Source organism: Dendrobates tinctorius, unplaced genomic scaffold (genome assembly GCF_039654945.1).
Source record: "Dendrobates tinctorius isolate UK_male_01 unplaced genomic scaffold, ASM3965494v1 ptg000132l, whole genome shotgun sequence".
Taxonomy (NCBI): Eukaryota; Metazoa; Chordata; class Amphibia; order Anura; family Dendrobatidae; genus Dendrobates; species Dendrobates tinctorius.
Window position 1 is genome coordinate 8,927,619 of NW_027361800.1, and position 27,522 is coordinate 8,955,140.

Sequence of the window (27,522 nt, forward strand, 5' to 3'; positions counted from 1 at the left end):
GCAAACAAGCAGCTCTGGTAAACCGTTTGTTTGAGGCATTCCCAGCACACAGCGGTGGTGATGTTTCTCCCACGAGCCGTAGGGGCAACATGTAAGAGGTGTTCATGGTGCACACAGCCGAAGTGGCGTTGGACACAGGGGTTTCATGACCATGTTGTGGACTGATTTTTCAAGTACCGCTCACACGACTGGGAATACTGCATCGATTGAAAGTGACAGGAGATAGTAGTTGTCAACTAAGGTAACAAACTACTTCTCCTCCCATATCGATGTTCTCCCTCACCCGTCATTACCCTTTGACTATTAGGCCAGTAAACTTGACACCTGGCCTGAATTGGCACAATATGCCTTACAGGAGCTCGCTTGCCCTGCTGGTAGTGTGTTATCTGAAAGAGTCTTCAGTGCTGCTGGATCAATCCTGACAGAAAAAAGGAACCGTCTGTCGACCCAAAATGTTGATGATCTAACCTTCATTAAAATGAACCATGCATGGGTTTCAAAGGATTTTGTTCCACCCTCCCCTGCTGACACGTAGGTTGCCAGAAAAATGGCTCGCTTTTGTCCTCATCTTCTGTGTACTTCTCCAATTACTCCATTTGCAGCTGCTGAATGTCCAATATCAACATATGCCATTTTTTCCACCTCCCTAACTGGGCTGCCTCCCCCCACAAGGCCGGGGTCACCACCTGGCGCACGCACCCGTGCGAGTGCCGTTGCCCTGGACAGGTGGGTGGGCCCACTCTTGGGCAACAGCACTGGCACAGGGTCCCTCATAGTACAATCAAGTGTCTCTGACGGTGGGGGTGCACACTCGCCGTCAGACACACTGGCATACTATGAGGGGCCCTGTGCCAGTACCGCTGGCCACGAGTGGGCCCCCCTGCTTGCTCATGGCACCAGCACTTGCAATACTTCACTCTCCCTGCTCCACCACTGTGTAGTCTGGCCTGTTAAATACTTCACTGCGACTGCCAATACAAATTTGGTGAAATGATAGATGATGATTGAGACATAGCTATTCCCTGTACTGCTGGGCTCTATCTTCAGATGATCAATGGCTTCCATTTGTTATGGACGTCGACTCACAATGAGATGCAGTGGTGGTTTATCATCAGCTTTCACGGTTTTCCGACTCACAGACGTGTGACATTCCTGCACACATTTTTAAATGTGTCCTCTCATGCCAATCCAATAGAATTGCCTACGGCCTGTCTTTTGCACTCCAAAGTTACCTGACAGATCATGATAGGCAGTGAGGACAATGTCTGCATCTCTCCCTGTGATCACAATTTGATGGAGATGAGTAACGGTGATGGGATCCATGGTACTGCGATACAGCAAACCTTTCTTCACAAGAACTGTTTTCTCTGTCTCCACAGACAAAGTAATTGAGGGTCAGCATCGCCTCTGAGAATTCTCCCGGGAGTTTTTCCCGTGATTAGTAATTCCAAAATTTCTGCAATCACTCGACTTTCCATCTGTACTTGTATCCATCTCGTTTCCTCTTGCGGAGAGTTTGGACTGTCTTACTGAGACTGAAATATATATGAAGATTGAAAAATACCCCAACAGTGTATACTGGTGTACACTTTGAAAACATAACCCTTTTACTACTTTTTAGATTCCTCTCTAATCCATACTGAGGCTGTGAGTGTCTTTGTCGGACTCCGGAAATATACACGCAGATTTTTAATGTTTAAACTATGCTATATATACCTGCTATCCAGTGATACTGTACCCTTTCTCAACTTTCTACAATCATGTCGAATCCATCCTGGGCCTGAGACCATCTGAGTCTGCCTCCTGATATATAGACATAGATTTTTAATGTGTAAACTATACTCTATATACCTGTTATCCGGTGATACTGTACCCTTTCTCAACTTTCTACAACCTTGTCGAATCCATACTGGGCCTGAGAACATCTGAGTCTGCTTCCTGATTAGAGATGAGCGGTGTTCGAGTTAACCTGTTCGCCAAGTTAAAATTCCAGCTGTTTTGGGCGGTGTTCAAGCCATTCGTCAAACTCGAACACTTTGCTTAAAATTCCGCCGTTCGAGGTTCCGTTCGAGAATGAGGGAAGAGTCTTGAGGAGATCATTTGCATATTCCCAGTGCCTTCTGGGATAAGTGAAGAGTCTCCGCGAGCTCAATGATCACTGGGTTTTGGCCGTTGCAGCTGAAAAGAGGAAATCGGAAAAACCGCGCGCCTATCGGCGCGCAAAATTTGGCTCATCTTTCATCGTTTTTAAGAAATCTCAAGATGGAAGAGGCCAGGAGCCATTTGGTGAGCTGCATTTCTTGCTACATGTTCACAGATTTACCAGTGGAAAAGCCAAACTTCACATGCCACAAATGCAAGCTTGTGTCCCTGTTGGAGGAAAAGTTGCAAAATCTCGAAGAGAGGTTAGCTACGTTGAAGATCATTAAGGAAGGTGAAGAGTTCTTGGACAGAGCAGAATTATCTCTTCATGTTACAGAAAGAGAAGAAATTCGAAGTGCACCTGAAGAAACAGAGGAATGGAGACATGTGACCCAGAGAAGCAGGAGGATCAGGAGGCAGTCAGCACCCATACTGCTCAGAAACCAGTACCAGGCTCTCACGCAGGAAAACGATGAAGAAATACATCAGGATAAGACTTTGCCAACAAACAGCAACCTTGTACGCCCTCAGAGTCCTCCTGGATGGAGAAAGAAAAATGTTGTGAAGAAGAAACGGAGAGTGGTGGTCATGGGGGATTCCCTGCTGAGAGGAACAGAGGCCGCTATCTGCAAACCGGATATAACTACAAGAGAAATGTGCTGTCTTCCAGGTGCAAAAATTAAAGATGTGTCTGACAGGATATCAGGACTCTTCAGACCTACAGATGACTACCCATTCCTGCTACTACATGTGGGGACAAATGACACCGCAAGAAACGACCTGGAAACCATCTGCAGAGACTTTGAAGACTTAGGCAAGAAAGTGAAAGAACTGGGAGCGCAGGTGGTCTTCTCTTCCATCCTCCCAGTGGATGGCCATGGAACAAGGAGGTGGAATAAGATTCTGCAGGTGAACAACTGGCTACGTCGATGGTGCCGTCAGCAACGATTTGGATTTCTGGATCACGGAGTGAACTACTTATACGATGGACAACTTGCTAGAGATGGGGTGCACCTTACGAAGACTGGAAAGCATGTATTTGGAAGTTGCCTTGCTACACTTGTAAGGAGAGCTTTAAACTAGAACAACATGGGAAGGGAAGCAAAAGACCAGAAAAAGCCATACACCTGACAAATGCTATTGAGAACTCTGCTATTAGAAGTGGAAAGGAAGAACAAAGACGAAAGAATCTAATTAATAAAAATATTGGAGAAAGAGAAACCAATCACAAACTAAAATGTTTCTATACTAATGCACAAAGCATGGGCAACAAACAAGGAGAATTGGAACTACTAACACAGGAAAAGAAATATGATGTAATTGGAATCACTGAAACTTGGTGGGACAATACACATGATTGGAATACAAGACTAGAAGGATACAACTTATTTGCAAGAAACAGACTTGATAAACGAGGAGGGGGTGTCGCATTGTATGTTCGAAACGCGTATATCTGCACAGAGATTGAAGCTTCAGAGACTGGGAGTTCTGTGGAAACTGTTTGGGTAAGAATACAAGGACAGAACAATGGAAAGGACACCATTGTAGGCATTTACTACAGGCCGCCTGTGCAAGCCGAAGATATAGATGAACTCTTTATGCATCAGATGGCCAAGTTCTCCAAAAAATATGACATAGTTGTCATGGGAGATTTCAACTATCCAGACATTTGTTGGGAATCTCTCTCAGGCAAAACTAACAGGTCAAGGAAATTCTTATCCTCTCTTGCTGACAACTTTATCTTCCAAAAGGTAAGGGAGAAAACAAGGGGAACTGCTACCTTGGATCTAATCCTTATAAACAGGGAGGAAATGGTTGAGGAGGTAAAAGTGGCTGGGACCCTAGGAGGTAGCGACCATGCTATTTTAGAATTTTGGATAACTAGAGGTGGAAGACCTGTGAAGACTCAGACGTCAAGGTTAGATTTCAGAAAGGCAGATTTTAAGGGATTCAGAAAGAGAATTGGAGGGATCCAATGGCTGGATATCCTTAAAGACAAAAATGTCCAGGAAGGATGGGAAATCTTGAAAAATGAAATTCTCAAAGCACAGTTGTTAACAATTCCGAAAAGAGGGAAGAATAGGAAGCATTTAAGGAAACCAGGATGGATGAACACAGAACTTAAGCACATGCTAAAAAGGAAGAAAAAAATGTTTATAAAATGGAAAGAGGGAGGCATATCTAAAGAAGAATATAATGCTGTCTGCAGAACCTGCAGGGCACAAATCAGATTAGCTAAAGCTGAAAATGAACTGAGGCTTGCAAGAGATGTCAAAAGCAATAATAAAGGATTTTGGGGATATGTCAAAAGTAAAAGAAAAGTCAAAGATGCTATAGGATTTTTACAGGATGAAAATGATGAAATGGTAAGACAGGATGTTGAGAAGGCTGAACTTTTAAATTCCTATTTTGCATCTGTTTTCTCTCAGAAAGGAAATGCAACATCAACTGTTATTCACTGTCCTATTAAGGGAATAGAAGAATCCAGGATATCTATAAACAGAAAGATAGTGAGGAAACACTTACACCCCAGAGTACTGAAGGAGATAGCAGAAGAAATTTTTGAACCCCTCTCCATAATCTTTGAAAATTCTTGGAGAACAGGAGAAGTGCCAGAAGACTGGAGAAGAGCAAATGTTGTTCCTATCTTCAAAAAGGGGAAGAAGGTGGACCCAGGCAACTATAGGCCGGTGAGTCTGACTTCTATACCAGGAAAGATCTTTGAACAAATTATTAAACAACATGTATGTCAATACCTGGATAAGAATGAAGTGATTAAACAGAGTCAGCATGGGTTTCTAACTAATAAGTCATGTCAGACTAACTTAATTTCCTTCTATGACGGTATCACTGATTGGGTGGATCAAGGAAATGCTGTAGATATAGTATATCTTGACTTCAGCAAAGCATTTGACAAAGTCTCTCATATAATCCTTATTGAAAAAATGACTAAGTATGGAATGGACAAGGCAACTGTTAGGTGGATTCATAACTGGCTTAGTGATCGGACCCAAAGAGTGGTCGTAAATGGCTGCACATCCAGTTGGAAGAATGTCTCAAGTGGGGTACCACAGGGCTCTGTCCTGGGCCCTGTATTGTTCAACATCTTTATCAATGATTTAGATGAAGGAATTGAGGGTAAACTGATTAAATTTGCTGATGACACAAAGCTAGGAGGGATAGCTAATACTAGAGAAGAGAGAGAGAGGATTCAAAAAGATTTAAATAAACTGGAGAAGTGGGCAGCAACTAACAGAATGGTTTTTAACAGGGAGAAATGCAAAGTACTACATCTGGGCAATAAAAATGAAAAAAGCATATATAGAATGGGAGGAATAGGGCTAAGTGACAGCACATGTGAAAAAGACTTGGGTATACTAATAGATCACAGACTGAATATGAGTCAACAGTGTGATGCAGCAGCAAAAAAGGCAAATGCAATTCTAGGATGTATTAACAGAAGCATACAGTCTAGATCACGTGAAGTCATTATTTCCCTCTACTCCTCTTTGGTCAGACCTCATCTGGAATATTGTGTCCAGTTTTGGGCACCACATTTTAAAAAAGACATCAACAAACTGGAGCAAGTTCAGAAAAGAGCGACCAGAATGGTGACCGGTCTGCAAACCCTGTCTTATGAGGAAAGGTTGCAGGATTTGGGAATGTTTAGTTTGCAAAAGAGAAGACTGAGAGGAGACTTAATAGCTGTCTACAAATATCTAAAGGGCTGTCACATTGTAGAAGGATCAACTTTATTCTCATTTGCACAAGGAAAGACTAGAAGCAATGGGATGAAACTGAATGGGAAGAGACACAGATTAGATATTAGAAAAAACTTTTTGACAGTTAGAGTGATCAATGAGTGGAACAGGCTGCCACGAGAAGTGGTGAGTTCTCCTTCAATGGAAGTCTTCAAACAGAGGCTGGACAGACATCTGACTGGGATGATTTAGCGAATCCTGCTTTGAGCAGGGGGTTGGACCAGATGGCCCAGGAGGTCCCTTCCAACTCTACGATTCTATGATTCTATGATTCTATGATTCGTTCACCAAAAGCGTAACTTCATTTTCACATCAATAATGGTTTTGAATGTTAATAGACTGTTTCATGGCATAGTAGCGGTGTGTGGTAGGTGTAGTGCACCTGTCAAGGAGCTACACTGTGTGTGTTTCTAATAATTTTTTACCGCTTCTTGTCCAGAAAAGCCTTTTGGGCCTTGTAGCACTGTCTGCTACTCAGCAGAGGAGCCCACCAGTGAACCTAGCTATGCCGCCTGTTTATGAAAGAGCCAGTCTTTGACTGCATTTAGCACAGTAAATACTTTGGGCCTAGCAACTGTGTCTGCAACTCATCAGAAGAGCCCACCCGTGAACCAAGCTGTGCCGCCTCTTTATGTAAGCACTGTCTGCTACTCAGCAGAGTTGCCCACCCGTGAACCAAGCTATTCCGCCTGTTTGTGTAAGAACTGCGTGCTATTCAGCACAGGAGCCCAACTGTTAAGCAAGCTACAGCACCTGTGGTATGGACACTTAATTTTGTCATTCTTTCTGGAATGCCGGTTAGGCCTATTTCCGGAATTCTGGTTGACCTGCACTTACTGGGAAATCCTCGTTCGTGGGGAAGAATTGGAATCCCAGATCCCCATCACTAATGGTGTTTAGCGGGTTATCTGCACCTGTAAGCGACACATGCTGGTCCTTTCAGTGTAGCGCGCATGCAGCCCCGGACATGTAAGGGCATGACAGACCTGTTATTGCTCGATCTCGCATGCCAGAGCCTCACGTGTCCCTCTAGTAAGCTTGACGCATACCGCCGGGGCATGCTGGAGTCTCATTCATTAACGGAATTTAGCTTACAAATCCCTAGCACAACTAAAAACGGACATCCACCACCTCCCACTGAATCGACAAAGCTTGCAATCTGTCCATCTTAATCTGTAGCTGGCATGGTTGAGGTTTCCTGGGTGGAGTCGAATTAAGCCGCAGGCTCCACTCCTGGTGGTGCCCTTCTGGACATTCCTATAAGGATCAGCTTTGCAACCACACTGACCCCGGAAACCAAACACTTTGCCTTCATGGACGCTGTTCGGAGGTTCGTGGGAATAACGCTGCCCGATCGGCAGTTGGCCTAATTTATGGTGGGAAGTCCGACGGTATATGATCGTCTTCGATTTCAGATTTTTTTTTGTATTTTACATTTTTATTCCAGCCTTTCTTGACTTCATAAGGGCATGAAATGCCTATATATGTGTCTCCTCCTCCTCCTTTTACTCCTCCACCTCTTTTCTATAGGTAGTTGCCCTTTTCCATATGTTATTTTTGTTTTCTGAGCATTTTATCTGCTTTGGGACATCTTTTTAAGGTGTTTTGTAATTGTTTTCTATGTGTTAGTATGTGTTTGTGTTTGCCTGCCATTGTTTTCAATGGTGTCTGACGGTGTTCATCGAACATTCGACAAACATTCGACGAACTTGCCTCCTGTTTGAGGAACCAAAACGAACTCGAACACTAGCGGGGTGGCTCAACACTACTCCTGATATATAGACGTACATTTTTAATGTTTAAAATATGCTATATATACCTGGTATCTGGTGATACTGTACCTTTTCTGCCAGGAAGTCCTCCTGCACCCACCACTCTAAGGGTATCATTGACACCTGGAACATTGTCCCACATGTGTGATTATTTCTTGCGGATCTTCTTGTTATATTGTGGTGTGATCCATTCTGAGCATGTGACAGTCTGTGGGTTACTCCTGCAATTTAGATGTACATTTAAAAATTACCCCAACACTAGTGTATACAGCTCTACGCTTGTGATACATTACCCATTTCCTGCTTTTTATATTCTGATCTAATCCAAACTGACCAAGTGAAAGTTATTTTCTGACTGTGGAAAAAGTACTGAGATTGACAACAATGACCCCTACACTGTGTACAGCTGTACTCGTCAGATCCATTGCCATTTTACGGCTTTTTATATTGTGTTGTACTGAGCCTGAGAGCGTCAGTGTCTGCCTCCTGAAATATCTACGGAGATTTAGAATGTTTAAACTATACTATATATACATGCTATCTGATGATACTGTACACTTTTTATATTCTTGTCTAATCCATACTGAGCCTGTGAGCGTCTCTGTGTGACTGATGGAATATATAGGGAGATTGACAATTATCCTTTGACTGTATAGAGCTGTACGCTTCTCATACCGTACCATATATCTGATGTTATTTTGGGTTCATTTTCCGCAAAATTTTGAATATTGGTGGAAGAGGCCGTGGACGTGGGCGTTGGGGGGGCCAGCTGATGCTGATGGTGGTGGTGCATCTTCTGGTAGTGGCAAAAGCACAATAGCAGCTAAGGCAGGAGGTGTTGAGCCTGCATCATGGCCTGGCTCCGGAATGCCTGAAAGGCTACCTTTTCTGGGAGTAGGTTAACCGCTTTTAAAGCCGGAGCATCAGTAACTGGTTTTGGCTTACAATGCCGAAACAGACTCCAGCAAATATGCCCTCCTCTTCTGAAGTTTCAAAAAATGCAAGCACTGAATCGTCAAGTGCTGGCTTCTGGTCAGGAAGAACCCCTTTCCTTGTGTCCTGCACCCCCACCCAAAGTGAATGATGCAACAAGCCACACTTCACATTAGTCCATGTAGCGCTTTCTATCATACCATGCCTGGGTTATCAAGTCAAATCGTGAATTCCCCAGTCCAAGATGAATCTGACATGGAGTGTGGGTGGCCAGCAAGGGCAGTGGGGTTAATCGGTACTGGGCCAGTGTCTCAGAGGGATGTGTCATGTTGGTGGTGATGTCCCGTTCGGTGGCCCTGGGGGTCCATGCAAAGGGGTGAATAACGTTTATAGGTGAATGATACGTGACGCCACCTGTGGTTTCTGATCAAATTGACCCGCGCTGCAGTGTCGCTTCTCTAGGACAGATGTTGTGGTGCAGCTAAGATCTAGAAGCCCTGCACAGGTAGGGCCGTAGTCGCAGGGCAGATGAAAGAGTTGGTAGATGGTGTGCATAAAGTAAAGTAGTTGCAAACTCATTCTTTTAGAAACTTGTTTGGCCTGTGGAGAGGAGTAGAAAAACATCAAAAATTTAAATCCTGCATGATTCTACCAAGAAATGTGATTTTTTATTCAAAACGCTGCTTTTTGCTATTGGGCTCTACTGAATAATGAATGTTTTGAATTTTCTCCAAAAGTAAAGTAGTTGCAAACTAATCCTTTTAGAGACTTGTTTGGGTTGTTGAGAGGAGTAGAAAAGCGTCAAAAATTTAATTCCTGCACGATTCTACCAAGAAATGTGAGTGTTCATTCAAACCGCTACTTTTTGCTATTGGGCCCTATTGAATATTGAATGTTTTGAATTTTCTCCAAAAGTAAAGTAGTTGCAAACTCATCCTTATAGAGTCTTGTTTGGGCTTATGATAAGAGTAGGAAAACGTCAAAAATTTCTATCCTGCATGATTCTACCAAGAAATGTGAGTGTTCATTCAAACGGCTACTTTTTGCTATTGGGCCCTATTGAATATTGAATGTTTTGAATTTTCTCCAAAAGTAAAGTAGTTGCAAACTCATCCTTTTAGAGTCTTGTTTGGGCTCATGAGAGGAGTAGAAAATCGTCAAAAATTTCAATCCTGCACGATTCTACCAAGAAATATGAGTGTTCATTCAAACCGCTGCGTTTTGCTATTGGGCCCTATTGAATAATGAATGTTTTGAATTTTCTCCAAAAGTAAAGTAGTTGCAAACTCATCCTTCTAGAGTCTTGTTTGGGCTCATGAGAGGAGTAGAAAAACATCAAAAATTTCAATCCTGCACGATTCTACCAAGAAATGTGAGTGTTCAATCAAACTGCTACTTTTTGCTATTGGGCCATATTGAATAATGAATGTTTTGAATTTTCTCCAAAAGTAAAGTAGTTGCAAACTCATCCTTCTAGAGTCTTGTTTGGGCTTATGATAAGAGTAGGAAAACATCAAAAATTTCTTTCCTGCATGATTCTACCAAGAAATGTGAGTGTTCATTCAAACCGCTACTTTTTGCTATTGGGCCCTATTGAATATTGAATGTTTTGAATTTTCTCCAAAAGTAAAGTAGTTGCAAACTCATCCTTCTAGAGTCTTGTTTGGGCTCATGAGAGGAGTAGAAAAAACATCAAAAATTTCAATCCTGCACGATTCTACCAAGAAATGTGAGTGTTCATTCAAACCGCTGCGTTTTGCTATTGGGCCCTATTGAATAATGAATGTTTTGAATTTTCTCCAAAAGTAAAGTAGTTGCAAACTCATCCTTCTAGAGTCTTGTTTGGGCTCATGAGAGGAGTAGAAAAACGTCAAAAATTTCAATTCTGCACGATTCTACCAAGAAATGTAAGTGTTCAATCAAACCGCTACTTTTTGCTATTGGGCCATATTGAATAATGAATGTTTTGAATTTTCTCCAAAAGTAAAGTAGTTGCAAAATCATTCTTTTAGAGACTTGTTTGGGCTGTTGAGAGGAGTAGAAAAACATCAAAAATTTCAATCCTTAACGATTCTACCAAGAGATGTGAGTGTTCATTCAAACCGCTGCTTTTTGCTATTGGGCCCTATTGAATAATGAATGTTTTGAATTTTCTCCAAAAGTAAAGTAGTTGCAAACTCATCCTTCTAGAATCTTGTTTACGCTGGTGAGAGGAGTTGAAAAGCGTCAAAAATTTCTATCCTGCACGATTCTACCAAGAAATGTGAGTGTTCATTCAAACCACTGCTTTTTGCTATTGGGCCCTATTGAATAATGAATGTTTTGAATTTTCTCCAAAAGTAAAGTCGTTGCAAAGTTATCCTTTTAGAAACTTGTTTGAGCTGTTGAGAGGAGTAGAGAAACATCAAAAATTTCAATCCTGCACGGTTCTACCAAGAAAAGTGATTGTTCATTCACAACGCTGCTTTTTGCTATTGGGCTCTTTTGAATAATGAATGTTTTGAATTTTCTCCAAAAGTAAAGTAGTTGCAAGCTTATCCTTTTAGTGTCATGTTTGGGCTCATGAAAGGAGTAGAAAAAAGTCAAAAATTTCAATCCTGCACGATTCTACCAAGAAATGTGAGTGTTCATTCAAACCGCTGCTTTTTGCTATTGGGCCTATTGAATAATGAATGTTTTGAATTTTCTCAATTTTCCAGATAACTTTATTAATTTTAAGATAACAGTAATTTTTTTACATTGAGGATTAAATGTAGATGTTACAATGAGACAACGGGAAGGATAAGGGGTTCGGAATAGGTTTTAAGTTGCTTTATTAAGACATACAAAGGGTAAGACAAGAGGAAGGGAAGGATGGAAAATATAAACTAAACTAAGAGAGTCGTGTATCTTCGATATATTGGGGATTAAATAACCCCATATGGAAAAGACACGACAAAACTAACAGTATTGTTTTTCTGTAATATCTTTAGGAGTAAATAAACCCCTCTGTTGTAAAGACAAGCATACATATTAGTACAACCTGAAAAAAAGTATTAGTTTCACTATAGTATTAGACTATTACACTATACTATTAGACTATTACACACTAGTACACTATACTATTACACTATACTAAATTAGTTTTACTATTGCTTTCTAACAAATGCTTACACAATAAGCTCTCAATATTATATGTAGACTTGTCGCAGTTAGTCTCAGTAACCAGTACTCAAAGACTAAGTGAGGGAATGTTCGGCTCTTTTTTCAAACTATAATAGTGGGATAAGGATCAATTACTCATTACGGTTGCTTTCCGAGTTACTAAAAGTGCTCGACTTTGGGAAACCATGTCTACACATCAAATGAGTTTCATCTGCAGTCTCTAAGCTCCGAATACGAGCAGGGCGGAGATTCTTCGCAGGCAACAATGAAGTATCAGGAAGAGATGAATGAGGAAGCATTCCAGCCTTTTTCAAAAAGTCCAGACCCTCCTCCAGAGATCGAATGGCAGTCAGTCCGGAGGCGAATCTCACAAGCAGTGTGGAAGACTGTGACCAGTTATAGTTTATACCAGCACTCTGGAGTTCTTTGGTGATTTGGCGGAACGACTTGCGTTTTACGATTGTGCTTCTTGATAAGTCCTTAAAAAACATTAAGTTCTTGTATGGTGATGAGAGGAAAACCGATTCCCTGGAAACACCAAGAAGAGCATTTCTAACCCAATTGGGGTAAAAGGAAACAATTATGTCACTGGATAAATTAGACGGCAAAGAGGGGGGTCTTCGAATCCTGAAAGTCTTTTCAATTAAATTCTTCCCTTTGGTTTCTGGAAAGAGATGACATACCATTGTTGAGATATAATCTTTCAGTTGAGATGGGCGAATGGAGTCAGGGACACCCCTGACCTTCACATTGTTTTTCCTTTTTAAATCTTCGTAATTGAACAAAGAGTTTCTGAAAGAAATGATCTCATTTTGAATATTCCCCAGAGACTTTGAAAGTTCATAAAGGTCTGGAGCAACCCCAGAGCACGATATTTCTTGATTTACGATTGGAGATTTTAAGTCTTTAAGAGAAGATTCGAGCACACTGTCTGATTTAGCATTATTGACACCTGTCATAGTCAAAAATGTATCTTTAAAAAGCTTCTTAATCATTTTCTCTGATGCTTTAGCTTTGTCTGTTGGATGAAGGGCTAGTTCTATATGCTTATTTTCAAACGACAATGCTGATTGACCCTCGTCTTTGGTAGATTTCTCCCATGTGTCCAACGGTTTCAAGAAAACTGTGCATATTTTTACTAAAAAGCTTCAGACGATATTCGTCTGAAGCTTGAATGTCGTCTAATGACAATGTGCTCACAGTAGGTACTCCAGAAGCCGCACCAGACCCCTCCAGAACCATTTTGGGTCTGTTATTTTGGGCCCTGCAGTCCAAAGAACCCTCCGAGGAAACAGAATAATTCGAAGAAACTTCGTCATAGTCCGAATAGTCAGAAGCGTCACCCTCCAAATTATTATCTGAGACATTCTCTTCAGTAGAATGATCCAGAGATGAATTTTCCAACTCATCTCCTGTATTGAGAGATATATCTGATGTTGCCGTTTGATCAAATAATTCCTTATCCCGATTAGAGAGGCGTATATAAGTAGGTTTTTGTTGTTGGTTTTCAAGAGATTTTTTGATTAACCGCTCATTTTCCTCAAATACAACACCCCAAGAACTCTTTTGTAAGTGATTATATAAAACTGGGGTAAGCTCAGGAATACTAACAGTTGGTTTAGGGAGGTTTCTTTCCCTGACTTGGTTAAAAGCCTCTCCTTTATTTGAAGGCGCTAGAGCCCAACCCTCCTGAACCCCACCAAGTGAATCATGGCTTTTTTTTTGCAATTTTCCAAGAGCGCTGGAAAAGGTGTCATTTATCCCATCACACCGTTGCAAAGATTCCCCTTCAGCTGCCAGATTAATCCCCATTAATTTACTATAATCAATACCAGCTTTGGCTGGCACAAATTTAGCTGCATCGTATCTCAGATTGCTATGGGGACTACTGGAGGGTGATAGAGCTATAGGATTATGAGGCAGCATAACGTAGTCCTCTTTACTTTCCTCCCCCCGGGTCCGCACATCCCCAAGACTCACCACGCTCCCCTGACATGTCTCAATATCTCCATCTGCTGTAGCCGGGGATGCGCCGAGCCCAAGGGAATCCCCTGCTGAAACCTGACAGTCCGATCAGGCCACTGCTAAAGTCTGATTCTTCCACGTGACACGGGGATCACTGGAGAACTGACCGGTGGATTCCTGCAGCGTCGGGTCCATTGATGAATCAGCACTTCTCCTCCTTAGCCGCTTAGCCGCAGCTTCAGCGGCCCTCTCCTTCAGTGATACCCAAAGAGCTTCCTAACAGTCACTCACCCGCAGCAGCGCAGCCCCGGCACCCGCTGCGTTTCCACCATCTGAAGCCGGGTCCCTGCCGATCTCAGGGGATTCCCCCGCCGATGTCCAGCATGCCGACCGGACCCCAGCGTGTGGAAAAAGATCCTTGCTGCGCCCATCGGCAGAAGATGTTCCGGTGGATCCGTGTAGCTTCTGGGCAGGAGTCTGAGCAGGAGATGCGTCAATGTTCTCTCCCCGAAGCCGCGAGGCCGCGGCTCCCACCGCTAATCCCCGACTTCTCTTCAAGTGAGTGTCAGATGAAGCCGGTGATGCATCAAGCCCAGGGAACCTCACCGCTGGAGACAGACAGGTCTGCAGAGCCCCAGATGAGCCCGCTTTTGCTTCTATGCTGGATGGATCAGCTGCCAGAGGTGAAGACTAATCATGTTTATCTACGGCACTATGAAGGCCTACATGGGAGGCCTTGCTTTTGCATGTCCGTCTGGTCTGATGATTTTTCTCAAAGGGAGCCACTTCTTTCTTCTTATGTCATTTTCCAGGCAAGTTTTTCTTCTTTTTTGATCCAGGAATCCCACAATCAAGTAATCTTATGTAGCTTAAATTAGGGGAGAAGCAGGAGCTCCTGAAAAGCACGTCTGCTCTCTTCCAAACCACGCCCCCCTTGAATTTTCTCCAAAAGTAAAGCAGTTGCAAACTCATCCTTTTAGAAACTTGTTTGGGCTGTTGAGAGGAGGAGAAAAACATCAAAAAATTTCAATCCTGTACGATTCTACCAAGAAATGTGAGTGTTCATTCAAACCGCTACTTTTTGCTATTGGGCCCTATTGAATAATGAATGTTTTGAATTTTCTCCAAAAGTAAAGTAGTTGCAAACTCATCCTTTTAGAGTCTTGTTTGGGCTCATGAGAGGAGTAGAAAAACGTCAAAAATTTCAATCCTGCATGATTCTACCAAGAAATGAGAGTGTTCATTCAAACCGCTGCTTTTTGCTATTTGGCCCTATTGAATAATGAATGTTTTGAATTTTCTCCAAAAGTAAAGTAGTTTCAAACTCATCCTTCTAGAGTCTTGTTTGGGCTCAAGAAGTAGTAGTAGAAAAATGTCAAAAATTTAAATCCTGCATGATTCTACCAAGAAATGTGAGTGTTCATTCAAACCGCTACTTTTTGCTATTGGGTCCTATTGAATAATGAATGTTTTGAATTTTCTCCAAAAGTAAAGTAGTTGCAAAATCATCCTTCTAGAGTCTTGTTTGGGCTCATGAGAAGAGTAGAAAAACGTCAAAAATTTCAATCCTGCACGATTCTACCAAGAAATGTGAGTGTTCATTCAAACCGCTGCTTTTTGCTATAGGGCCCTATTGAATAACGAATGTTTTGAATTTTCTCCAAAAGTAAAGTAGTTGCAAACTCATCCTTTAAGAGTCTTGTTTGGGCTCATGAAGTAGTAGTAGAAAAACGTAAAAAATTTCAATCCTGCATGATTCTACCAAGAAATGTGAGTGTTCATTCAATAGCTTTTTGCTATTAGGCCCTATTGAATAATGAATGTTTTGAATTTTCTCCAAAAGTAAAGTAGTTGCAAACTCATCCTTCTAGAGTCTTGTTTGGGCTCATGAGAGGAGTAGAAAAACATCAAAAATTTCAATCCTGCACGATTCTACCAAGAAATGTGAGTGTTCAATCAAACCGCTATTTTTTGCTATTGGGCCATATTGAATAATGAATGTTTTGAATTTTCTCCAAAAGTAAAGTAGATGCAAACTCACCCTTTTAGAAACTTGTTTGGGCTGTTGAGAGGAGGAGAAAAACATCAAAAAATTTCAATCCTGTACGATTCTACCAAGAAATGTGAGTGTCCATTCAAACCGCTACTTTTTGCTATTGGGCCCTATTGTATAATGAATGTTTTGAATTTTCTCCAAAAGTAAAGTAGTTGCAAACTCATCCTTTTAGAGTCTTGTTTGGGCTCATGAGAGGAGTAGAAAAACGTCAAAAATTTCAATCCTGCATGATTCTACCAAGAAATGAGACTGTTCATTGAAACCGCTGCTTTTTGCTATTTGGCCCTATTGAATAATGAATGTTTTGAATTTTCTCCAAAAGTAAAGTAGTTTCAAACTCATCCTTCTAGAGTCTTGTTTGCGCTCAAGAAGTAGTAGTAGAAAAACATCAAAAATTTCAATCCTGCATGATTCTACCAAGAAATGTGAGTGTTCATTCAAACCGCTACTTTTTGCTATTGGGCCCTATTGAATAATGAATGTTTTTAATTTTCTCCAAAAGTAAAGTAGTTGCAAAATCATCCTTCTAGAGTCTTGTTTGGGCTCATGAGAAGAGTAGAAAAACGTCAAAAATTTAAATCCTGCACGATTCTACCAAGAAATGTGAGTGTTCATTCAAACCGCTGCTTTTTGCTATAGAGCCCTATTGAATAATGAATGTTTTGAATTTTGTCCAAAAGTAAAGTAGTTGCAAATTAATCCTTTTAGAGACTTGTTTGGGTTGTTGAGAGGAGTAGAAAAACGTCAAAAATTTAAATCCTGTACGATTCTACCAAGAAATGTGAGTGTTCATTCAAACCGCTACTTTTTTCTATTGGGCGCTATTGAATAATGAATGTTTTGAATTTTCTCCAAAAGTAAAGTAGTTGCAAACTCATCCTTTTAGAGTCTTGTTTGGGCTCATGAAGTAGTAGTAGAAAAACGTAAAAAATTTCAATCCTGCATGATTCTACCAAGAAATGTGAGTGTTCATTCAATAGCTTTTTGCTATTAGGCCCTATTGAATAATGAATGTTTTGAATTTTCTCCAAAAGTAAAGTAGTTGCAAACTCATCCTTCTAGAGTCTTGTTTAGGCTCATGAGAGTAGAAAAACATCAAACATTTCAATCCTGAACGATTCTACCAAGAAATGTAATTGTTCATTCAAAACGCTGATTGTTCATCCTTCTAGAGGAGTAGAAAAACGTCAAAAATTTAAATCCTGCATGATTCTACCAAGAAATGTGAGTGTTCATTCAAACCGCTACTTTTTGCTATTGGGCCCAATTGAATAATGAATGTTTTGAATTTTCTCCAAAAGTAAAGTGTTTGCTAAATCATCCTTCTAGAGTCTTGCTTGGGCTCATGAGAGGAGTAGAAAAACATCAAAAATTTCAATCCTGAACGATTCTACCAAGAAATGTGAGTGTTCATTCAAACCGCTACTTTTTGCTATTGGGCCCAATTGAATAATGAATGTTTTGAATTTTCTCCAAAAGTAAAGTATTTGCTAAATCATCCTTCTAGAGTCTTGCTTGGGCTCATGAGAGGAGTAGAAAAACGTCAAAAATTTAAATCCTGCATGATTCTACCAAGAAATGTGAGTGTTCATTCAAACCGCTGCTTTTTGCTATAGGGCCCTATTGAATAATGAATGTTTTGAATTTTGTCCAAAAGTAAAGTAGTTGCAAATAAATCCTTTTAGAGACTTGTTTGGGTTGTTGAGAGGAGTAGAAAAACGTCAAAAATTTAAATCCTGTACGAATCTACCAAGAAATGTGAGTGTTCATTCAAACCGCTACTTTTTGCTATTGGGCGCTATTGAATAATGAATGTTTTGAATTTTCTCCAAAAGTAAAGTAGTTGCAAACTCATCCTTTTAGAGTCTTGTTTGGGCTAATGAAGTAGTAGTAGAAAAACGTAAAAAATTTCAATCCTGCATGATTCTACCAAGAAATGTGAGTGTTCATTCAATAGCTTTTTGCTATTAGGCCCTATTGAATAATGAATGTTTTGAGTTTTCTCCAAAAGTAAAGTGGTGGCAAACTCATTCTTCTAGAGTCTTGTTTAGGCTCATGAGAGGAGTAGAAAAACATCAAACATTTCAATCCTGAATGATTCTACCAAGAAATGTGATTGTTCATTCAAAACGCTGATTGTTCATCATTCTAGAGGAGTAGAAAAACGTCAAAAATTTAAATCCTGCATGATTCTACCAAGAAATGTGAGTGTTTATTCAAACCGCTACTTTTTGCTATTGGGCCCAATTGAATAATGAATGTTTTGAATTTTCTCCAAAAGTAAAGTATTTGCTAAATCATCCTTCTAGAGTCTTGCTTGGGCTCATGAGAGGAGTAGAAAAACATCAAAAATTTCAATCCTGAACGATTCTACCAAGAAATGTGAGTGTTCATTCAAACCGCCACTTTTTGCTATTGGGCACTATTGAATAATGAATGCTTTGAATTTTCTCCAAAAGTAAAGTCGTTGCAAACTCATCCTTCTAGAGTCTTGCTTGGGCTCATGAGAGGAATTAAAAAAACGTCACAAATTTGAATCCTGCACGATTCTACCAAGAAATGTGAGTGTTCTTTCAAACCGCTACTTTTTGTTATTGGGCCCTATTGAATAATGAATGTTTTGAATTTTCTCCAAAAGTAAAGTAGTTGCAAACTCATCCTTCTAGAGTCTTGTTTGGGCTCATGAGAGGAGTAGAAAAACATCAAAAATTTCAATCCTGAACAATTCAACCAAGAGATGTGAGTGTCCATTCAAACCGCTGCTTTTTGCTATTGGGTGCTACTGAATAATGAATGTTTTGAATTTTCTCCAAAAGTAAAGTAGTTGCAAACTCATCCTTCTAGAGTCTTGTTTGGGCTCATGAGAGTAGAATAACGTCAAAAATTTGAATCCTGCACGATTCTACCAAGAAATGTGATTGTTCATTCAAAACGCTGTTTTTTGCTATTGTGCTCTTTTGAATAAAGAATGTTTCGAATTTTCTCCAAAAGTAAAGTAGTTGCAAAATCATCCTTCTAGAGTCTTGTTTGGACTCATGAGAGGAGTAGAAAAACAACAAAAATTTCAGTCCTGCATGATTCTACCAAGAAATGTGAGTGTTCATTCAAACCGCTGCTTTTTGCTATTGGGCCGTATTGAATAATGAATGCTTTGAATTTTCTCCAAAAGTAAAGTAGTTGCAAACTCATCCTTTTAGAGTCTTGTTTGGGCTAGTGAAGTAGTAGTAGAAAAACGTCAAAAATCTCAATCCTGCATGATTTTACCAAGAAATGTGAGTGTTCATTCAAACCGCTGCTTTTGAATAATGAATGTTTTGAATTTTCTCCAAACGTAAAATAGTTGCAAACTCATCCTTCTAGAGTATTGTTTGGGCTCATGAGAACAGTAGAAAAATGTCAAAAATTTCAATCCTACACGATTCCACCAAGAAATGTGAGTGTTCATTCAAACCGCTGCTTTTTGCTATTGGGCCCTATTGAATAATGAATGTTTTGAATTTTATCCAAAACTAAAGTACTTGAAAACTCATCCTTTTAGAGTCTTGTTTAGGCTCATGAGAGGAGTAGAAAAACATCAAAAATTTCAATCCTGAACGATTCTACCAAGAAATGTGATTGTTCATTCAAAACGCTGTTTTTTGCTATTGTGCTCTTTTGAATAAAGAATGTTTCGAATTTTCTCTCCAAAAGTAAAGTAGTTGCAAAATCATCCTTCTAGAGTCTTGTTTGGACTCATGAGAGGAGTAGAAAAACAACAAAAATTTCAATCCTGCATGATTCTACCAAGAAATGTGAGTGTTCATTCAAACCGCTGCTTTTTGCTATTGGGCCGTATTGAATAATGAATGCTTTGAATTTTCTCCAAAAGTAAAGTATTTGCAAACTCATCCTTTTAGAGACTTGTTTGCGCTGTTGAGAGGAGTAGAAAAACATCAAAAATTTCAATCCTGCACGTTTCTACCAAGAAATGTGTTTGTTCATTCAAAACTCTATTTTTTTCTATTGGGCTCTATTGAATAATTTATGTTTTGAATTTTCTCCAAAAGTAGCAAAATCATCCTTCTAGAGTCTTGTTTGGGCTCATGAGAGGAGTAGAAAAACGTTAAAAATTTCAATCCTGCATGATTCTACCAAGAAATGTGAGTGTTCATTCAAAACGCTGCTTTTTGCTATTGTGCTCTTTTGAATAAAGATTGTTTTGAATTTTCTCCAAAAGTAAAGTAGTTGCAAAATCATCCTTCTAGAGTCTTGTTTGGGCTCATGAGAGGAGTAGAAAAACATCAAAAATTTCAGTCCTGCATGATTCTACCAAGAAATGTGTGTTCATTCAAACCGCTGGTTTTTGATATTTTGGGCCCTATTGAATCATGAATGTTTTGAATGTTCTCCAAAAGTAAAGTAGTTGCAAACTTATCCTTTTAGAAACTTGTTTGGGCTGTTGAGAGGAGTAAAAAACCATCAAAAATTTCAATCCTGCATGATTCTACCAAGAAATGTGAGTGTTCATTTAAACTGCTACTTTTTGCTATTGGGCCTTATTGAATAATTAATGTTTTGAATTTTCTTCAAAACTAAAGTATTTGCAAATTCATCCTTTTAGAAACTTGTTCGGGCTGTTGAGCGGAGAAGAAAAGCATCAAAAATTTCAATCCTGCATGATTCTACCAAGAAATGTGAGTGTTCATTCAAACCGCTGCTTTTTGCTATTGGGCCGTATTGAATAATGAATGTTTAGAATTTTCTCCAAAAGTAAAGTAGTTGCAAACTCATCCTTCTAGAGTCTTGTTTGGGCTCATGAGAGGAGTATAAAAACATCAAAAATTTCAATCCTGAACGATTCTACCAAGAAATGTGAGTGTTCATTTAAACCGCCACTTTTTGCTATTGGGCACTATTGAATAATGAATGCTTTGAATTTTCTCCAAAAGTAAATTCGTTGCAAACTCATACTTCTAGAGTCTTGCTTGGGCTCATGAGAGGAATTAAAAAAACATTACAAATTTGAATCCTGCACGATTCTACCAAGAAATGTGAGTGTTCTTTCAAACCGCTACTTTTTGTTATTGGGCCCTATTGAATAATGAATGTTTTGAATTTTCTCCAAAAGTAAAGTAGTTGCAAACTCATCCTTCTAGAGTCTTGTTTGGGCTCATGAGAGGAGTAGAAAAACATCAAAAATTTCAATCCTGAACAATTCAACCAAGAGATGTGAGTGTCCATTCAAACCGCTGCTTTTTGCTATTGGGTGCTACTGAATAATGAATGTTTTGAATTTTCTCCAAAAGTGAAGTAGTTGCAAACTCATCCTTCTAGAGTCTTGTTTGGGCTCATGAGAGTAGAATAACGTCAAAAATTTGAATCCTGCACGATTCTACCAAGAAATGTGGTTGTTCATTCAAAACGCTGTTTTTTGCTATTGTGCTCTTTTGAATAAAGAATGTTTTGAATTTTCTCCAAAAGTAAAGTAGTTGCAAAATCATCCTTCTAGAGTCTTGTTTGGACTCATGAGAGGAGTAGAAAAACAACAAAAATTTCAGTCCTGCATGATTCTACCAAGAAATGTGAGTGTTCATTCAAACCGCTGCTTTTTGCTAATGGGCTGTATTGAATAATGAATGCTTTGAATTTTCTCCAAAAGTAAAGTAGTTGCAAACTCATCCTTTTAGAGTCTTGTTTGGGCTAGTGAAGTAGTAGTAGAAAAACGTCAAAAATCTCAATCCTGCATGATTTTACCAAGAAATGTGAGTGTTCATTCAAACCGCTGCTTTTGAATAATGAATGTTTTGAATTTTCTCCAAACGTAAAATAGTTGCAAACTCATCCTTCTAGAGTCTTGTTTGGGCTCATGAGAAGAGTAGAAAAACGTCAAAAATTTCAATCCTACACGATTCCACCAAGAAATGTGAGTGTTCATTCAAACCGCTGCTTTTTGCTATTGGGCCCTATTGAATAATGAATGTTTTGAATTTTATCCAAAACTAAAGTACTTGAAAACTCATCCTTTTAGAGTCTTGTTTAGGCTCATGAGAGGAGTAGAAAAACATCAAAAATTTCAATCCTGCACGATTCTACCAAGAAATGTGTTTGTTCATTCAAAACTCTATTTTTTTCTATTGGGCTCTATTGAATAATTTATGTTTTGAATTTTCTCCAAAAGTAGCAAAATCATCCTTCTAGAGTCTTGTTTGGGCTCATGAGAGGAGTAGAAAAACGTTAAAAATTTCAATCCTGCATGATTCTACCAAGAAATGTGAGTGTTCATTCAAAACGCTGCTTTTTGCTATTGTGCTCTTTTGAATAAAGATTGTTTTGAATTTTCTCCAAAAGTAAAGTAGTTGCAAAATCATCCTTCTAGAGTCTTGTTTGGGCTCATGAGAGGAGTAGAAAAAATCAAAAATTTCAATCCTGCATGATTCTACCAAGAAATGTGAGTGTTCATTTAAACTGCTACTTTTTGCTATTGGGCCTTATTGAATAATTAATGTTTTGAATTTTCTTCAAAACTAAAGTAGTTGCAAATTCATCCTTTTAGAAACTTGTTCGGGCTGTTGAGCGGAGAAGAAAAGCATCAAAAATTTCAATCCTGCATGATTCTACCAAGAAATGTGAGTGTTCATTCAAACCGCTGCTTTTTGCTATTGGGCCGTATTGAATAATGAATGTTTAGAATTTTCTCCAAAAGTAAAGTAGTTGCAAACTCATCCTTCTAGAGTCTTGTTTGGGCTCATGAGAGGAGTATAAAAACATCAAAAATTTCAATCCCCCACGATTCTACCAAGAAATGTGAGTGTTCATTCAAACCGCTGCTTTTTGCAATTGGGCCCTACTGAATAATGGTTTGAATTTTCTCCAAAAGTAAAGTATTTGCAAAATCATTCTTCTAGAGTCTTGCTTGAGCTCATGAGAGGAGTAGAAAAACATCAAAAAATTCATTCCTGAACGATTCTACCAAGAAATGTGAGTGTTCATTCAAACCGCTACTTTTTGCTATTGTGCATTATTGAATAATGAATGTTTTGAATTTTCTCCAAAAGTAAAGAAGTTGCAATCTCAACCTTATAGAGTCTTGTTTGGGCTCATGAGAGGAGTAGAAAAACTTCAAAAATTTCTATCCTGAACGATTCAGCCAATAAATGTGAGTGTTCTTTCAAACTGCTACTTTTGCTATTGAGCGCTATTGAATAATGAATATTTAGAATTTTCTGCAAAAGTAAAGTAGTTGCAAACTCATCCTTATAGAGTCTTCTTTGGGCTCTTGAGAGGAGAAGAAAATCATCAAAAATTTCAATCCTGCCCGATTCTACCAAGAAATGTGAGTGTTCATTCAAACCGCTGCTTTTTGCAATTGGGCCCTATTGAATAATGAATGTTTTGAATTTTCTCCAAAAGTAAAGTAGTTGCAAACTTATCCTTTTAGAAACTTGTTTGGGCTGTTGAGAGGAGTAGAAAAACATCATAAATTTCAATCCTGAACGATTCTACCAAGAGATGTGAGTGTTCATTCAAACCGCTGCTTTTTGCTAATGGGCCCTATTGAATAATGAATGTTTTGAATTTTCTCCTAAAGTAAAGTAGTTGCAAACTCATCCTTTTAGAAACTTGTTTGGGCTGTTGAGAGGAGTAGAAAAACATCAAAAATTTCAATCCTGCACGAGTCTACCAAGAAATGTGAGTGTTCATTCAAACCGCTGCTTTTTGCAATTGGGCCCTATTGAATAATGAATGTTTTGAATTTTCTCCTAAAGTAAAGTAGTTGCAAACTCATCCTTCTAGAGTCTAGTTTGGGCTCATGAGAGGAGTAGAAAAACGTCAAAAATTTAAATCCCCCATGATTCTACCAAGAAATGTGAGTGTTCATTCAAACCGCTGCTTTTGGCAATTGGGCCCTATTGAATAATGAATGGTTTAATTTTTCTCCAAAAGTAAAGTATTTGCAAAATCATCCTTCTAGAGTCTTGCTTGAGCTCATGAGAGGAGTAGAAAAACATCAAAAAATTCATTCCTGAACGATTCTACCAAGAAATGTGTGTTCATTCAAACCGCTACTTTTTGCTATTGGGCCCTATTGAATAATGAATGTTTTGAATTTTCTCCAAAAGTAAAGTAGTTGCAAACTCATCCTTCTAGAATCTTGTTTGGGCTCATAAGAGTAGAAAAACTTCAAAAATTTGAATCTTGCACGATTCTACCAAGAAATGTGATTGTTCATTCAAAACGCTGCTTTTTGCAATTGGGCCCTATTGAATAATGAATGGTTTGAATTTTCTCCAAAAGTAAAGTATTTGTAAAATCATCCTTCTAGAGTCTTGCTTGAGCTCATGAGAGGAGTAGAAAAACATCAAAAAATTCATTCCTGAACGATTCTACCAAGAAATGTGAGTGTTCATTCAAACCGCTACTTTTTGCTATTGGGCGTTATTGAATAATGAATGTTTTGAATTTTCTCCAAAAGTAAAGAAGTTGCAAACTCATCCTTATAGAGTCTTGTTTGGGCTCATGAGAGGAGTAGAAAAACTTTAAAAATTTCTATCCTGAACGATTCAGCCAATAAATGTGAGTGTTCTTTCAAACTGTTACTTTTGCTTTTGAGCGCTATTGAATAATGAATATTTTGAATTTTCCGCAAAAGTAAAGTAGTTGCAAACTCATCCTTATAGAGTCTTGTTTGGGCTCTTGAGAGGAGAAGAAAAACATCAAAAATTTCAATCCTGCCCGATTCTACCAAGAAATGTGAGTGTTCATTCAAACCGCTGCTTTTTGCAATTGGGCCCTATTGAATAATGAATGTTTTGAATTTTCTCCAAAAGTAAAGTAGTTGAAAACTCATCCTTCTAGAGTCTTGTTTGGGCTCATGAGAGGAGTAGAAAAACGTCAAAAATTTCAATCCCCCACGATTCTACCAAGAAATGTGAGTGTTCATTAAAACCGCTGCTTTTTGCAATAGGGCCCTATTGAATAATGAATGGTTTGAATTTTCTCCAAAAGTAAAGTATTTGCAAAATCATCCTTCTAGAGTCCTGCTTGAGCTCATGAGAGGAGTAGAAAAACATCAAAAAATTCATTCCTGAACGATTCTACCAAGAAATGTGAGTGTTCATTCAAACCGCTACTTTTTGCTATTGTGCTCTTTTGAATAAAGAATGTTTTGAATTTTCTCCAAAAGTAAAGTAGTTACAAAATCATCCTTCTAGAGTCTTGTTTGGGCTCATGAGAGGAGTAGAAAAACATCAAAAATTTCAATCCTGCATGATTCTACCAAGAAATGTGAGTGTTCATTCAAACCGCTGCTTTTTGCTATTGGGCCAAATTGAATAATGAATGCTTTGAATTTTCTCCAAAAGTAAAGTAGTTGCAAACTCATTCTTTTAGAGACTTGTTTGGGCTGTTGAGAGGAGTAGAAAAACATCAAAAATTTCAATCCTGCACGATTCTACCAAGAAATGTGATTGTTCATTCAAAACTCTGTTTTTTTCTATTGGGCTCTATTGAATAATTAATGTTTTGAATTTTCTCCAAAAGTAAAGTAGTTGCAAAATCATCCTTCTAGATTCTTGTTTGGGCTCATGAGAGGAGTAGAAAAATCTCAAAAATTTCAATCCTGCATGATTCTACCAAGAAATGTGAGTGTTCATTCAAACCGCTGCTTTTTGCAATTGGGCCGTATTGAATAATGAATGTTTAGAATTTTCTCCAAAAGTAAAGTGGTTGCAAACTCATCCTTTTAGAAACTTTTTTGGGCTGTTGAGAGGAGTAGAAAAACATCAAAAAATTCAATCCTGCACGATTCTACCAAGAAATGTGAGTGTTCATTCAAAACGCTGCTTTTTGCTATTGGACCCTATTGAATAATAAATGTTTTGAATTTTCTCCAAAAGAAAAGTAGTTGCAAACTCATCCTTAAAGAGACTTGTTTGGGCTCATGAGAGGAGTAGAGAAAATCAAAAATTTCAATCCTGCATGATTCTACCAAGAAATGTGAGTGTTCATTTAAACTGCTACTTTTTGCTATTGTGCCTTACTGAATAATGAATGTTTTGAATTTTCTCCAAAACTAAAGTAGTTGCAAATTCATCCTTTTAGAAACTTGTTCGGGCTGTTGAGCGGAGAAGAAAAACATCAAAAATTTCAATCCTGCATGATTCTACCAAGAAATGTGAGTGTTCTTTCAAACCGCTACTTCTTGCTATTGGGCCCTATTGAATAATGAATGTTTTGAATTTTCTCCAAAAGTAAAATAGTTGCAAACTCATCCTTTTAGAGTCTTGTTTGGGCTCATGAGAGGAGTAGAAAAACGTCAAAAATTTCAATCCCCCACGATTCTACCAAGAAATGTGTGTTCATTCAAACCGCAGTTTTTTGCAATTGGGCCCTATTGAATAATGAATGGTTTGAATTTTCTCCAAAAGTAAAGTATTTGCAAAATCATCCTTCTAGAGTCTTGCTTGAGCTCATGAGAGGAGTAGAAAAACATCAAAAAAATTCATTCCTGAACGATTCAGCCAAAAAATTTGAGTGTTCTTTAAAACTACTACTTTTGCTATTGGGCGCTATTGAATAATGAATATTTTGAATTTTCTACAAAAGTAAAGTAGTTGCAAACTCATCCTTATAGAGTCTTGTTTGGGCTCTTGAGAGGAGAAGAAAAACATCAAAAATTTCAATCCTGTCCGATTCTACCAAGAAATGTGAGTGTTCATTCAAACCGCTGCTTTTTGCAATTGGGCCCTATTGAATAATGAATGTTTTGAATTTTCTCCAAAAGTAAAGTAGTTGCAAACTTATCCTTTTAGAAACTTGTTTGGGCTGTTGAGAGGAGTAGAAAAACATCATAAATTTCAATCCTGAACGATTCTACCAAGAGATGTGAGTGTTCATTCAAACCACTGCTTTTTGCTATTGGGCCCTATTGAATAATGAATGTTTTGAATTTTCTCCTAAAGTAAAGTAGTTGCAAACTCATCCTTTTAGAAACTTGTTTGGGCTGTTGAGAGGAGTAGAAAAACATCAAAAATTTCAATCCTGCACGAGTCTACCAAGAAATGTGAGTGTTCATTCAAACCGCTGCTTTTTGCAATTGGGCCCTATTGAATAATGAATGTTTTGAATTTTCTCCTAAAGTAAAGTAGTTGAAAACTCATCCTTCTAGCGTCTTGTTTGGGCTCATGAGAGGAGTAGTAGAAAAACGTCAAAAATTTCAATCCCCCACAATTTTACCAAGAAATGTGAGTGTTCATTCAAACCGCTGCTTTTTGCAATTGGGCCCTATTGAATGGTTTGAATTTTCTCCAAAAGTAAAGTATTTGCAAAATCATCCTTCTAGAGTCTTGCTTGAGCTCATGAGAGGAGTAGAAAAACATCAAAAAATTCATTCCTGAACGATTCTACCAAGAAATGTGAGTGTTCATTCAAACCGCTACTTTTTGCTATTGGGCGTTATTGAATAATGAATGTTTTGAATTTTCTCCAAAAGTAAAGAAGTTGCAAACTCATCCTTGTAGAGTCTTGTTTGGGCTCATGAGAGGAGTAGAAAAACTTCAAAAATTTCTATCCTGAACGATTCAGCCAATAAATGTGAGTGTTCTTTCAAACTGCTACTTTTGCTATTGGGCGCTATTGAATAATGAATGTTTTGAATTTTCTGCAAAAGTAAATTAGTTGCAAACTCATCCTTATAGTCTTGTTTGGGCTCTTGAGAGGAGAAGAAAAATATCAAAAATTTCAATCCTGCACGATTCTACCAAGAAATGTG